This window comes from Hyperolius riggenbachi, chromosome 8 (genome assembly GCF_040937935.1).
Source record: "Hyperolius riggenbachi isolate aHypRig1 chromosome 8, aHypRig1.pri, whole genome shotgun sequence".
Lineage (NCBI taxonomy): Eukaryota > Metazoa > Chordata > Amphibia > Anura > Hyperoliidae > Hyperolius > Hyperolius riggenbachi.
The window spans coordinates 85827563-85841871 of record NC_090653.1 but is presented as its reverse complement, the minus strand read 5'-3'; the positions used below and the strand labels follow the sequence as shown (position 1 = coordinate 85841871).

At 44.7% G+C, this 14309-nt stretch overlaps 1 protein-coding gene and 1 long non-coding RNA gene across 3 annotated transcripts in view; both read left to right on the top strand.

The window, feature by feature from the left end:
• The window catches only part of LOC137528235 (tetratricopeptide repeat protein 16-like), a 74444-nt gene extending 72642 nt beyond the window's left edge, over nucleotides 1-1802 (top strand). The window contains exon 6 of the transcript XR_011023322.1: nucleotides 1600-1802. The gene's annotated coding sequence lies outside the window, so the exon portion shown is untranslated. The remainder of the gene's footprint in view (nucleotides 1-1599) is intronic.
• A 7797-nt stretch (nucleotides 1803-9599) lies between these two features.
• LOC137528232 (uncharacterized) overlaps nucleotides 9600-14309 on the top strand; it is a 16219-nt gene continuing 11509 nt past the window's right edge. Inside the window, exon 1 of one of the 2 annotated variants that reach the window (XR_011023319.1) lies at nucleotides 9600-9640. This is a non-coding gene — a long non-coding RNA (uncharacterized lncRNA). Of the gene's footprint in view, nucleotides 9641-10441; nucleotides 10550-14309 lie in introns of those variants that run through there. The other variant, XR_011023320.1, reaches the window with a different exon arrangement.

The window sequence follows — 14309 nt, the reverse complement described above, 5'->3', positions numbered from 1 at the left end:
GTGATGCAGTTACAACAAATTCTTCAGGCATCCGGAGCCTCAAGGGGTTGTTCACTGCAATATATTTGCAATGTATGCAATATATGAACAAACATGCTGTCATTAAGTTACATTAGTTATGTTAATTAAAATAGATAGGTAATATAATCTCTTACCAACCCTGTTTTAAAAGAAAAGGCAAATGTTTGATTTCATAAGGGCAGCCATCTTTTTGGTTGAAAGGAGGTGACCGGGAGAATGGGACACAGTTCCCATCATGCTTTGCACAGCATCAGTGATAAAAATCACGGGCAGTTTTCTTTGATGGTGTGGAGGTAAAAATGCAGCTAAAAATGATGCTTTGGTAAGAAAAACAAAGTTCTGATGCTGTGAAACTGTTAAAGAAACCCCCGAGCCTTTTCAGTTCTGCTGAATAGATTTTTAGTCCGGAGGTTCACTTTAAGTCCATGATGTCATCAAGACTCACCTAAACTGGAAGTGGGAGTGTCCTGAACACTCTCCAATACTCCCTGATGGGTTACTATTTTCTATTCAACATTTTGAGAGTACTCATAGTGACATGTAGCATGATGAGATGAACTCGTATGAGTATATACTGTACCAATTCTAGTTACAATTATGCATTCGTTCTCATTTTAAGTCCCCGTTCACACTGCACACATTTCCAGCCACGCTTTGGAAACGCGTGCAGGAGACAGACACACACGACATCAGACAGTGCATAGAGTGCACTGTCTGATGTTCACACTGCATGCGTTCCGGACCTGTGCGGTCCCGAAACGCATGCTGCACGCATTTTTTGTAAAAACGCGTGGCTGTCCCATTCACTTTTCAGTGATGGGATCAGCCACGCAACGCACACAAACGCGGATGGCGTGCGTTCGTACGCGTTGCGATCCGCATGCGTGGCCGTCCGCGTTTGTGATGTGAACGGGGCCTAATTCATTTTTTTCATTTTCATTGTAATGGATAATAGCTTAGTGTTGTAAATTGCAGTTTGCCCTTAAATAACACTAACCTTCCCCCTTGCAGAGCCGTGCGCAACAGACGCTACTTACAGAACCTCTGGGTGCCATCATCTGCACTGCCTGCAGCTCCCAGCTGCTTTGTTGCGTCCTCTGTGTACAACTCCTTAGGCCGGTTTCACATTAGCAGCCTGCATTTTAGTTGTGGTGTGATCTAATGATCGCAATGCTAAAAAGAAGCCTCCTATACACCCACAATGATGCGTGATAATGTAGTTATTGGCAGCAAACCAAACTATAAGTGAGGCTCTCTAGCTCTCACTTCCTGTGGCCAAAAGACGAATTACAAGGAAGTGTATTGAAAAAATATGCTTCTGCCCATATTTAAAATTTCTGCGGCGCCATTGACCTACATGATTTCCGGTCAACGCACGTCGCCGCGGATGTTGACCTATAATGCGATGATGCTTGCGCACCGCAACAGGTATGAAATGCCCCCTACACTTTCTTTTTTAACAGGTAAGTTTTTATTGAAATTTTCAATTTTTTGGTTACAACATAACATAACATACTATAGGACCCAAGGGGTCCAACTTATCTATCTTAACTGAACAATGGGTCATTACATCATTAGTAGGAAGTCGAGAGAGGGAAAAGGATAGAGTCTTCAACGAGAAGGGTCGTGAAGAGGAAAAGGGGGAAGAAAAGAAGAAGAAGAAGAAAGGATCATCTCATCATATCTTTGCATATAATTGTCACAAATGTCTGAAGTCTCATTCCATTGTTGGATTTTGCAAATGATTATTAAACCAGAATAAAAAGAGCTTGTCTTTATAAGTTCTAGAGTTGAGTCTTAATTACACAAAGTCCTGATTGTGGTATTCAGGAGAGACCATCAAGGCCCGTCACCTAGTGTATTGCAGTGCATGCACCCCCCTCCCACCCGGTTCCGCCTGCAGCCTCAGCCACACCATGGATTCCTTTGTAATTATCACATAAGGATGTTCCGCAGAGCCTCAATACAAGTTTTATTTGCAAGTATTTATGTTTGTAGTAGCATTTCTGCTACACCCCGTTCGGATCTGTATAAATGTATTAGTATTCCTAGCCTGTAGCTGCGTTCTATACGTCAGTCAGCACCTCCCTGCAGTATCTGTCGCACCATCCCGACCAGATGCTGTCAAATTTAGTGGGGCAATTCCTACTTTTATAAGTCATCTTGCATAGTGGTAGCATTTTGTTGACCATGTTTATCCATTCAGTCTTGGTAGGTATAACAGACTGGTTCCAATGAGCTAAAATCACCTTCCTAGCTATATGACATAATGTGTAGATCATTGCTATTTTATATTTGCTGTAGCTGCCTTTGATAAATATACCCAGCATCACCATTTTGGTGTTGAATTTGAATGGGGAATCTATCACATTGCGAATTGTTTTTTCTATTTGGTCCCAGTACCTGGCCAGTGCTGGGCATGACCAAAACATATGCATGAAACTTCCCTCTGTCGAGTGGCATCTAGTACATAGGTTCGAGTGTGCTGCATTAATTTTGTGTAGCCTAACCGGCGTATAGTATACCCTGTGGAGATATTTCATCTGGATTAGTCTGTCCCTGGACGAGATCAGAACCGATGCACCCCTAGCCACCACCTCCTCCCAGAGCTCTTTTTCTATTTCCCCCCCTAGGTCCTGCTCCCATTGGCTGCGGAGTCTATCCGTGTTATGACCCAACTGGTTCATAATTTCTGCATATATAGCAGAGAGCGGCTTGTCTAGGTGTTTGGTTATCAACAGGGATTCAATTGGGTTGGATTTAATCAGAATCCTTCCCCTGCCAAATTGGGCTTTAGTTGCATGTGATAGCTGATGATATCTAAATCGCATATGGTTGGGGAGATCATTCGCTAGTTTAAGTTCAGAGAATGATAATAGGGTTCCATCTGGGGCAATATCCTTTAATATTCTAATCCCATATCTAGCCCAGACAGCTGGGTCGGGTATAGTAGAGAATTGAGGGGCGCATGGGTTGCCCCATAAGGGGGTATAAGGGGACCATTGTTGGGGAGGTGTTAACCTGCGATGGAGGTACTGCCATGCCCTGATGGGAGTTTTCATGACAGTATTGATATTTGGAGTGGAATTGGGGCCTCTAAATGGCAGGTTTAAAAGGGCTTCGTAGGAGCCCATTATGGCTGCTTCTACCACCACTGCAGGGTTGAGCTCGTTGCGAGAGAACCACCAGCGTACACTGACCAATGTGGATGCCAAGTAGTAGTGGAAGAAATTAGGCATAGCCAGCCCTCCCTCTCCTGTAGGTAACTCTAAGATTTTTAATGACATACGTGGAATCTTCTTTGACCATATAAATGGTATAAGGGTTTTATTTAATTCAGTAAAATATTTTTTGGGTATCCATACTGGGGAATTTCTAAAGATATAGGTGAATTTGGGGAGCAACATCATTTTTATCGCATTGACTCTGCCAATAAGTGTCAGGGGTAACTCTTGCCAGATGTTGCATTTATCCTTAACTTTTTTGATTATGGGGAGGAAATTGTTACCCAAGAATTTATCCATGTCTTTTTGTATTATTATGCCAAGGTACGTAAACTTAGCGGACCACTGCAGGATTGTATTAGAGCTAATGTATGAAGAGAGGTCCTTGTCTAATGGGAAAAGAAGTGATTTTGCCTTGTTTATTTTTAGGCCTGACCACTTCCCAAAGCCGTCAATTGCCTCTAGGGCGGCTGCCAGGGATGGGCCCGAGTCTTCGAGGTATAGAAGGACGTCATCTGCGTAAAGAGATATCTTCTCTTCAAGCCTTCCCAGCCGAAGCCCACGTATATTACTGGATTGTCTAACTATAATTGCCAATGGCTCAATAGCCAAGGCAAACAGGGCCGGTGAAAGGGGGCACCCCTGTCTCGTACCTCTAGTTAAGTTGAAGGCCGGTGTAATTTTATTATTTATGCGTAACTTAGCTGTGGGGTTGATATACAGTAACTGGATCATCTTAATAAAATTGGTACCTATGCCAAATCTGGCCAGTACTTCCCAGAGGTACCCCCATTCCACCGAATCAAACGCCTTTTCATTATCTAGAGAGGCAACTACTCTATCCCCCCTATTATCATGGTTGGCAGCAAGATTAGCATGGAGTCTTCTGAGGTTAATGTCAGTGCCCTTCCCTGGCATAAAGCCTGATTGATCTGGATGGACGATGGTCAGGATACATTTATTAAGTCTGTTAGCTAATGCCTTTGCAAGTATTTTAGCATCCACATTGATCAGTGAAATCGGCCTGTACGAGGTGCACAGAGTGGGGTCCTTACCCGGTTTTGGGATCAGTGTAATTATAGCCTCTGCCCATGACTCCGGGGGCCTATCTGTAGCAAGGGCCTCTTTAATTGTCGCAAGCAGTTTTGGGGCAAGGATCTGGTGATAGTGTTTGTAGTACTCGGGTGGATAGCCATCCGAGCCCGGTGATTTACCACTCTGCAGTCCAGATATAGCATCTGTGATCTCGTCCAGGGTCAATGGTGCGTCCAGCATCTTTTTGTGTTCCTCAGCTAAGGTGGGAAAATGGACCGTGTTCAAAAAAACACTCAGTTGAGGGAGTGAATAATTAGCTTTAGAAGTGTAGAGTTGGGTATAGTATTTCATAAATATTTGCTCAATATGCAATTGGTCTATGTGTTCCTGTCCCTCCTCGGACGTGATTCTGGGTATAGTCATGGTTGAGTACGTGTCCCTGAGCAGCCATGCAAGGAGTTTATCATTTTTGTCGCCTTTAGCAAAGACATGTTGGGCCATATGCAATTCATTTTTTCTCCTGAGTTTTCTCCTAGGTGATATTTTTAAACTTGTCAATAAAATGCCCTTTAAGCCACCAGAAACCAAGAAAATACTCAAAATAATTTTATTAGTACTTTTTCACCTACTTTTTGGTACTGTTTTAGTTGAAAAGTGATGGAAAGTTAATTAAAATCAAAGATTAAAAATTATCTCCTAGGTGAAAACTCAGGTGAAAAAGAGAATTGCATATGGCCCGTTGTGTCTTAGCCAACATAGCTTTTTTACAGCAATTTACTCTTAAAAGTTCTACTCTGTTCAAGGATGCCTGCCATTCCTTAAAGGTTTGAGCAGATTTCGTTTCAACATATTTCTTTTCTGCTTGTTCAGCTTTAATCTCAGCGTTGTCGAGCAGAATAGTATTCTGTTTCCTGGCATTAGCGATTTCTGCTATGTAATAACCTCTAAGGCACGCTTTATGGGTGTCCCAGACCACATCCGAGGAAGTCGACCCGCCATTCTCTGACCAGTAATGTTGCATTTTTTTAGTGATGGCTATGTCTATCAATGGGTCCGATATCCAGTACCTGGATAATCTCCAGGACCTGGACTTCATGGCCCCCTCCATTTTTAGGTCTATAAGTACTGGGGAGTGATCAGATATACCTCCAGGAAGTATATCTATCGCTTGTACCATCGGGAGGACGTCTGATGTCGTGTATATAAGATCTATCCTTGACAGCGTTCTATGTGACAGTGACGTACAGGTGTATCTCTCCAGGTTCGGATATTTCCATCTCCATACATCAGTCAGTGCATATGTATCTGCCCAAGATGATAGGTCAAATCTCTCGGGCGTAGTGTGAGTCAGCCTGTCCATCCCCGGGTTTGGTGCTAGATTGAAGTCCCCGGCCCAGAGAACCCTAGCCGGCGGGAGCTGGGCTATAATATTGATTATATCGTTTAGTAGTGTTGCATCCCCAGCAGGAGGGAGGTACATGCCTACAATGATAAAAGAGGACCCATACATATCTGCTTGTACCAGCACGTATCTACCAAAGGTGTCCAGCCTGACCTGTTGTATCGTCATGTTTAGTGACTTATGGAATAATATGCTAACTCCTCTGGAGTGAGTGGAGTATGTGGAGTGAAAGTAATGCCCAACCCAAGGCTTTTTTAAAGCCATGATAGTACTGCCAATTAGGTGAGTTTCCTGTAGGACACATATATGGGGATGATATTTTTTAAGAAACCCAAAGACCAGGGCTCTCTTAATTTTAGAATTAAGGCCTCGGACGTTCCAGGAAACACAGGTCAAGCTGGACGACACATTTATTTGTTTAGTATTCGCCATTGCAGATGACTGTATCCATCAAAAAGATATATGACATCATTTAGACATTTCATTATCCAGGTGAGATTAGAATAGAAAAAACAAGAGAGAGGGAAGAAGTAGAATAGGAGAGAGATAAAGGTAATTGTCTTATTGTATTCTTGTATATGCATGACCGCGTTCAACCCTATATAACCCCACAACACCCGCCCTGTTACACTTACCAACGGATAAGGTAGCTTTAACCCTAAACGACCCGACCTTCACTCAGTTATCCACCGAGTGAGAGGCTAAAACCAATTCACCAGCGCGTACCTATACACGCTAGTGTAGTGGGGGGTGGATTGGCGGACCGGCAGGATCCGCTGCCCAGCAACACCCAGATATACCTGGGAGGAAGGAAAAGAACTTGTATATATAGTTAACTGGTAGCAGTGTTAGGATATGTTACAGGCCAAGTATCATTAAATGTGGGAAACCGTGTTCCTAGCCAATTTGTTGTACTATGGAGTTAAATCAGTGCAGCCCTATACAGGTGCATACCCTTGTGTATATACTGTTATGTAGATATTAAATGTAGGCAATTTAGTTCCGTCTTGCAGTCATTCAGGGTAAACTCGTGAGTAGAACTAGTCTTCATTAGTTTCACTAGAATGATGGGCAGTAGTGAGCTAGGTGCTTAGCACGGAACAGGGGTTCCGTGGACATCGAAGGGCCGGGGAAGGAATCGTCAGTCAGCACGCTTCAGTGCTCAATGTACAGGGTTTCTAAGGAGGTCTTGTTACCACCATAGGAGTTATGCAGTTAATAGTACATTTTAATGTAAAATATATTCTTGGTTTTATACCAAGTATAGGTATAAAGCGTGAAGTACTAGCACATTTCCTCCCCTCCCAGACCCGTCCAGCCCACAAAATCCCACTCGTTTCCGAGTCTCATACGGAAACATAAAGCTCTGCTTGATTATTAAGTATCTGCTGCCCTCTAGTGGTGTAGGTGTTATCTTACAACTTGTTTACAGCTATATATCTGTTCAGTAAGGTTTGCGTGATATTTGGCTTATCTTTTACCCACATATAATACGTAACAGCATTAAATCATCAGATTCAGTCATACCAAACATTAACATTATATCAGCTTAATCTCAAGGTACTATATAAACTTAGGTTAAGTTACTCAAATTGCGCATTCATTAGTTAGCAATCACGGATATACAGTGAGGCGCAGTATGGAGTCGGATTCTTCTTTAGGTGGTAGTTCAGGTTCTTTATGTATAAGACACAAAAATAGGAGGGGGGGGGGGGGCGGGGGGGGATGGAAAATCCACTGCTCATGGAGAGGCTTGTAGTAAGCGGGGAACAAAATCCGGGCATGTCCATGTCTAGGTATAGTATATGTGCAGCAGGCCATTAGTTCAGTCCGCATTGCATGCCATTATCAGCGTGGTTTACATATATAAGGATGTTTCCTTAGCAGTGTTGCAGACAGTTTTCCGTTACGGAGGTCAGAAAATCACAGTTCTTAGTGCTTATAGAATCTGGACAGGAGTTGTGGCAAAGTTCCCAGTTAAGCTCTGTGTGTAGGTATTCTGTATGGCAGCCTGTTTGTAAGTCCAGTGGCTGCAGTTAGAAGTTATCAGGCATTCCATGGCGGGCAGAAAGTGCGGGAAAAAGGCAGTTTAAGGGTAAACACTCGATGGGCTATAAGTAAAACCCGCCATTTTCCTTATGCAGGTGCCATTGCTGTTTAGACATATCCATAACCCAGAAAGTCATTAACCGTAGGTCCCAGCAGATAAAGCCTCCCTCCTCTCACACCCCATATGCATAACACAAGAAAGTTATAGGTTAACCCCAGGGTACTCACTCACTCCTTCGGCAGGGTGTCTATCCATTTCATGGCGTCCTCTGGTTTTTCAAAAAACCGGGTAGTTTCACCATCTTGCACTCGGAGTTTTGCAGGAAATTGCATAGAATAGTTGATGTTTTTTTCCTTGAGCTTGTTCTTTACATGTTGAAACGATTTTCTTTGTTTTTGAGTTTCCATTGTGAAATCTGGAAAAATCATCAGTTTAGCGTTGTTGAAACGGATTTCACCCGCTTTCCTAGCAGCCATTAGAATAGAATCTCTGTCTCTGAAATTTAAAAGCTTCAAGATAACCGGGCGAGGGAGAGCTCCTGGCGGGCCCAGTTTAGCCGGGACTCGATGTGCCCTTTCGACCACAAAGTGGTCAGAAAAGGTTTCTGGCGGCAGTATTTTCCGGAACATTTCTTCAGTAAATGTGGCAGTGTTGCTCCCCTCAGCCCCTTCAGGCAAGCCCAAGATTCTGAGGTTGTTCCTGCGGTTGCGGTTCTCCGCATCCACTGACTTTTCCTCCAGTTGGGTTAAGCGGAGTTTCATTCCTGGTATCGCTATGCTGTGGGTCTGCACCGTGTCCTCAAGATCCGAGGTGCGGCGTTCAAGCTCTTGGGTCCTGTCACGTAGCTTGCCCATGTCTCCCCTGAGTAGGCTCAGCCCGGCATCAAGATGGTCAATTTTGGCCGTTAATGTGGTTTGGCAGGTGCGGATTGCATCTAATAGTTCAGCAGGAGTCGGCATGTCCGCCCTGTCCTCCGCTTGCTCACGTGGGCTTCCACTCTCCTTGTTCTGTTTTCCCCGATTAGAGGAGCGGTGCTGTAGTGGCGTAGAGGGTGGTTGCTCCATCGTCTCAGCCGCTTCATCTCTGTCTTTATTCCCCTTGTTCGCTTTAGGAGGCATGTCGGGGTATGGGGAGGCACGACACGTGGATCTCGGTATCCTCTCGGGCCCAGCACAGGACTCCCAACACGCGTCTACGGATGATGATCCAGCGAGGTTTTCTCCCTCCGGAGGTAAGCAATACGACTCCAGTGTGTCGCCTCAGCTTTTCGGGTGTTCCCCAGCAGTGTTATGAGGGATTTTTGGGGTCTGCAGTCTGTTAAGGCTTCAGTAGGGATATGCTGGGCAGCGGAGCTCTGAAAAAGACGTCTGCTCAGCTCGCCATGTTGGCCACGCCCCCGCCCCCTACACTTTCATTACTTTAGTGTTACCCTGCAGTAAAAAAAAAAAAAGCGTAAAGCAACAGAATGAAAACATCCCAGTGTGTAAGGGGCCTGAAGCGGGTCAGGTGACATGCCGAAAGCCGTATGAGGATGCAGCACAGCAGCTGGAAGCTCCAGGAAATTTAGATGACTGGGCCCAGAGGTTTTGTAAGTCGCTTCTGATGCACACAGCTCTACAATACACTAAAGTTCCGCCCCCATTCTCCCCCTCAGGGATGCTGGTTGGTTAAGACTGCCGGGTACCTGAGTTATGGATAGCAGGGGTTCTACTGTAATTGGATTTTAGCCTGACTACAGGGAAAGCCATGTTGATCTATTTGTATATTTGCCAAGACATCCTCATTATCAGTGCTTATGTGTACCATTGTTCTTTCAGCTACGAGAAAAGCCTGCTGTGCCTGTCGCAGGAGGAATGGGAGAATGCTGTCATCTCATTTTCTAAAGCCAACAACCTCTGCCCGGAAAAGGTATCCATCTCACTGAGCTCAGTCATTATAATCTACCATGTCATACCCAAATTATGAGAGGGATGTAGCCTGAAATCTACTGTTCTTTCTAACAGTATAAACCATGTATTTACATGAGGAGGCGGGACTTGTAGATTACAGGATGTAGGTGGGGAGAATTTGTAAGACCTCAATCTGCTAATAGGAAATGAGCTATGGATAGATGGGCTGCAGTACAGAAGAGGAGGGGACTCAGAGATAGACTAGGAATGATTGCACAGCACCAGACAATTTGCACCGCACGTTATAGCTGCAGTGTGCCCCCCCAAAAAACCTTCAATATAGGTGGATAGCCAGGTATAGCTGCCCCCAGTATTGTTAGCTAGGTACAGTTGCCCCCAGTATAGGTTAGCCAGGTACAGTTGCCCCCAGGATAGGTTGGCCAGGCACTCTCTTCACTTCATGTTTCTGCCTGGTGCTGCCCCCAGACTTCTGCCGCCTGGGGAAGTTGCCTCACTTGGCATCATGGGCAGACCGGGCATGGGTATTAGTGATTGGGGGTAGCGCCAGATACCGGTAGTACTTGTGGGGGTGGGGGAGACGACAGATTGATGTCTGTGTATTAGCAGCACAGGTACTATTACATGTTTAAAAGGAAGAAAATGTGTCAGTCTCTATATCTATCTCCATATAGAGTCATCTTTCAGGTCATGCTGGTGCTGGCTCCTTTGCTCTCACTGTACTGTTCATTAATGCCATCTGGTGGTCACACTGTTGCACTGCAGATAGAGTTATATGTCAAGAGAGCGGAAGCCTTTTCTACAGCTGGGTGACTTCCAGTCTGCAGCACTTAACCTACAGAAAGCTTGTTCTGATGCCAACCCCTCTGAAGAGCACATAAAACTGCTGGCGGGGACATATTACCTGCAGGTGAGAGCATGGAAATAACCAACAACTTCATCTAGACCAGGGGTGTCAAACTCAAATACAAATGGGGCCAAAATTGAACACTGAGACCTAGTCGTGGGCCAACCTCAATGTCTACTGGTCACCTTATAAAGTTCCCTGGTGTCTAATGGCCTACTTCCAACGCCCATACAGTTCTCTGGTGTCTAGTGGCTCCCACCTACCCTAAACAGTTCCCTATTGTTTAGTTTTTTCGCCTACCTCCCCCATATAGCTTCCCTGGTGGTCTAGAGTGGACCAAAAATAATGCAAAGTGGGGAAACCTCTTGATGGTCAAATTTAATGGCTCTGAGGGCTTGATTTGGCCCACGGGCCGGAGTTTGACATGTACGATCTATTCTAGACAATATTAATTACATTTCCAGTAACCTTCCCCCACCCAGAAGTGTGAATGCGGCTATCCTGCCTGGCCATATGTGTGCATACTTGCAAATTACATTACATAATTATTACATTATATGCAGCCTTACTTGCTTCTTAATGGTATTTGCTTAAAAACGGCCCTGACTTTTTATTGCACAAAGGAATTGTGTGCCTGGAGTGATATTGGTCCTGGGGGTGCCATGCCCTTGATTAAGCCCAACACCTGAACTAAGCCACACCCCCACCATAGGCAAACACAGGGGGGATTACAGCTGCCCAGAATCCCCCCTCAGACCAGGGCCAGTGCGGTGTCTGGGGACGGGCACAAGTTGAGATACCAGAATATCTGCAGGCATCCTGCAGCTCACAGCACTGCCCCCTTTCTTTCCCTGCTACAGTTGAGTTTTGATGGAGCAGCAGTGTGTGTACAGAGCATTAGAGCAGCAGTGTGTGTACAGAGCATTAGAGCAGCAGCGTGTGTACAGAGCATGGAGCAGCGGTGTGTGTACAGAGCATGGAGCAGCAGTGTGTGTACAGAGCATGGAGCAGCAGTGTGTGTACAGAGCATGGAGCAGCGGTGTGTGTACAGAGCATGGAGCAGCAGTGTGTGTACAGAGCATGGAGCAGCGGTGTGTGTACAGAGCATGGAGCAGCAGTGTGTGTACAGAGCATAGAGCAGCTCTGGGGAACTTAACAGATATGAGCACAGCCCTGTGCCCTGCTGTGTGAATGCTTCACTTTCCCCTTCATTACAGATGTCAGCTGTCCTCATTATTATCTGTATCCAAACTGCTCCTGATTGATCCCGTTGTCGATCGGGAGCAGATGGAACATTTAGGATGGAAAATTGCATTATGTGTACCCAGCATGATGTCCTACCATATTATTGTACTGTATTGTGCGTGGCTGAGGGAGACCTTTCAGGAATCCCCCCCCTTGAAAATCCTGGGCTTGCCCACTGGTGTTTGTGCCTCCTCCTACAGCCACAGTACTTTGCTGCATTTAGTAAATTTACTGACCTGCTTTTGGCCTTCTTGGGCTTGGTAAAAGCTTTATGTAATGCCCTTCAGTGGAATTCCCAGACGCTAACCTGAATTGGCACATGCTATATTGTATTGTGTTGTCGTGCTAGCCATTCATAGATGGAGGGACATGTGTAATTGAGCTGTACAGGATCTTCTCAAAAAATAAGTATATTGTGATAAAGTTCATTATTTTCTGTAATGTACTGATAAACATTAGACTTTCAAATATTTTAGATTCAAATACACACAACTGAAGTAGTTCAAGCCTTTTATTGTTTTAATATTGATGATTTTGGCATACAGCTCATGAAAACCCAAAATTCCTATCTCAAAAAATTAGCATATTTTATCCGACCAATAAAAGAAAAGTGTTTTTTAAAACAAAAAAAGTCAACCTTCAAATAATTATGTTCAGTTATGCACTCAATACTTGGTCGGGAATCCTTTTGCAGAAATGACTGCTTCAATGCGGCGTGGCATGGAGGCAATCAGCCTGAGGCACTGCTCAGGTGTTATGATGGCCCAGGATGCTTCGATAGCGGCCTTAAGCTCATCCAGAGTGTTGGGTCTTGCGTCTCTCAACTTTCTCTTCACAATATCCCACAGATTCTCTATGGGGTTCAGGTCAGGAGAGTTGGCAGGCCAATTGAGCACAGTAATACCATGGTCAGTAAACCATTTACCAGTGGTTTTGGCACTGTGAGCAGGTGCCAGGTAGAGATGTCGCGAACCTCCGATTCACGGAAGGTTCGGTTCGCATAAAAGTTCGCGAACCGCAATAGACTTCAATGGGGAGGCGAACTTTGAAAACTAAAAACATTTATGCTGGCCAGAAAAGTGATGGAGAAGATGTTTCAAGGTGTCTAACACCTGAGATCTTTCAGTGACTACAAGAGGGGGGGAAAAAATTCAAAAATACCTTATAGTTTTTGAGAAAATCAATTTTAAAGTAACTCCTTCTGACCGTGGGAAAATTAAGTGCCCGCCGACTTTAGCAGTTAATAGCAAAGCCGCTTTAAAAGCTAGAAACCCCAAACTTGCAGAAAATGTTAAGAACAACAGTGGGAATAAGAGGACAATTTTTTTTTCAAAAAGACCTTATAGTTTTTGAGAAAATCAATTTTAAAGTTTCATTGTAAATTCTCCTTCTGACCGTGGGAAAATATACCCCCGCCGACTTTAATGGTTAATTGCAAAGCCCCTTTAAAAGCTAGCAACACCAAAATTACTGGGAATGTTAAGAAGAACAGTGGGAACAAGAGGAAAACATTTTTTTTCAAAAAGACCTTATAATTTTTGAGAAAATCGATTTTAAAGTAAAAAAAAAAGTCGATTCATAAAAAAAGAACCGATTAATTAAAAAGATCCGGCTCATTCATGAGCCGTTAGTATAGCAGAGAATGCGTCCTCGGAAGGACGTGAAGCTGCTGGCTCCCGCTGCTGTCTCTCCCCACCTGCCTGCACCTGTCAACCCCCACCTAGGCTGGCACCCAGCAAACCCATGGGTGCACTGAGTGCCAGCCTAGGTGGGGGTTGACAGGTGCAGGCAGGCAGGTGGGGAGAGACAGCGGGAGCTAGCAGCTATGCATCCGAAAGGACGCATTCTCTGCTATGTGGATGGGGGGGCTTCGGAGATCTTCAATCAACTTAATAGAAGATCGCAACATAAGAGGATACAGTTCGTTGGATCAATTACCGTGGATATTGGTGTGGGAATTTTTTTTTAAAGGTACAGGTAAGTATTTCTGGTTAATTAAAAAAATTAAAGGACTTTTTTCGTGGTTGTGTTTTTATTTCATTTAACCCTTTGTGGAAATGGGTAAGGGGTACTTTGTACCTCTATACTCATTTCTCCTGGGAGGGCGTGGGCATCTGGGGTCCCCTTCTTAAAGGGGACTCCCAGATGCCACCATGAACCCCCCCCCCCAGGGAGTCATCGCCCCCACATCCTCCTGGGGCACCGGAGGATTGGACAAGGGCTCCAGGGGGGGGGGGGAAGGCTTGGCCGCCCCTCCCCCCCCCCCCTGGAGCCCCCCAAACCATGGACCATGCGGGCTGGTATAGCTCAGGGTGCGAAGCCCCAGTCGGCCGGGGCTCCGCATTCTGGCTATCCCAGCCTGCATGGGGGTCAAGGGGTTACAGAGGCTCGGGAGGGGGGACCCCACGTCATTTTTTTTCAGATTTCCCACACTCAGCACATAAAAATAATAAAATAAAATAAAAAAATATATATATATATATGTATATATATATGTATATGCATATATATATATATATATATATATATATATATATATATATATATATATATATATATATATATATATATATATATG